Source organism: Aplysia californica, unplaced genomic scaffold, assembly GCF_000002075.1.
Source record: "Aplysia californica isolate F4 #8 unplaced genomic scaffold, AplCal3.0 scaffold00115, whole genome shotgun sequence".
Lineage (NCBI taxonomy): Eukaryota > Metazoa > Mollusca > Gastropoda > Aplysiida > Aplysiidae > Aplysia > Aplysia californica.
The window spans coordinates 846,226-847,551 of record NW_004797385.1 but is presented as its reverse complement, the minus strand read 5'-3'; positions in this window follow the sequence as shown (position 1 = coordinate 847,551).

The window sequence follows — 1,326 nt, the reverse complement described above, 5'->3', positions numbered from 1 at the left end:
TCTCTCTCTCTCTCTCTCTCTCTCTCTCTCTCTCTCTCTCTCTCTCTCTCTAATTGCCTATCATTTCATGAGTAAGTGGTAGATTGACTTTAGAACAGGCTTTTCTCGAGATTTTTATTATAAAGATTTTTTAAAATTCAAACTGTTTATCAGAGACATTCATTTTGCAAACTTTTAAAACAAATTTTTATCCTGCACGAAATCCTACTCCCACCTGCCTGTAGATGTCTTTATAAACAATGATTTTTTTTCTCCATGCATCATAAAAATATTTGGGAATCGGAGTAGCAAGTGGAGTAATCTATAAGTAATCGAATCAAAGTGAGGCGAAAACGGGTGTGACATAAATGGGTACGACAAAACTCAAAAATGAAAGTTTTATGGCGAAAACAGATTTTCCCTAGGTAGACCTACGAACTATTACAATGAATTATCTCCTATAAGCGTTACTGCTACAGATTTCCAGGTGGGTTGTGGGCGGGTGCTCTGACGTGGTTTGGTCCTTTCCTATCAAACAGTTACCGTCCTGATCTCTCCTCCTTTTTTATGTTTGTTACTCTCTTGTAACACCTCTAATTTTCGTCACTTATATGACCTTATAGTGTTACAAGTGCTGTAAAATTTTTACTGGGGGCTCTGGTGGCCTAGAGGTTAAGCTGTTCGACTCTCATTCAAAGGTCCCGGGTTCGAATCCGGATAGCGACCGAAAGATGTTCTTCTCTAAAATTGTCTCCTTTCACCTCCTTTTCTGCTCTCAAGCAATGTTCTGTCGTCTGCTTTCGTCTCCTCTTTCTGCCTCCATCCCCTCACCTCCTTTGTCCCTCCTCTGGGCTCCTGACTCTTTCTGCAGCCTTCCTACTGCTACTCCGTGGCTCCTTCTTACTGCTGTCTTTCAGCAACACTCCTGATCTTCTGGTAGGTAAGATCAGACATACCCCTTGCCTTCTGGGACAAGGACGGAAAATCTCGGAGGTCCCGTGTGCAAGTTGCGCACGTTCAAGGTCCCTTGGCGGTCTAAAATCGATAAGAGTAGGCTTCGGCCACCACCTGGGCAAAATTCAAAATTTCTTATCAACTGAAAATGTTTGGTGTGTACCGCACGCTCAAATGACCTTATGCAATTGCGAGCGCCGTAAAACACTTAAACTTAAACTAACATTTACGAGGCACTTGCCTCTACAGTATTTTCAAACTGTTCGCCGTCCGTTTTACAACAGCAACAACAGAAACAACTAATACTGCAAACAAATAAACAAAACACAGTCACTAAGGGAAGCAGAGATGATACAGATTAACTTCAAGTTCACAGAGATCGCCAAACCGCCC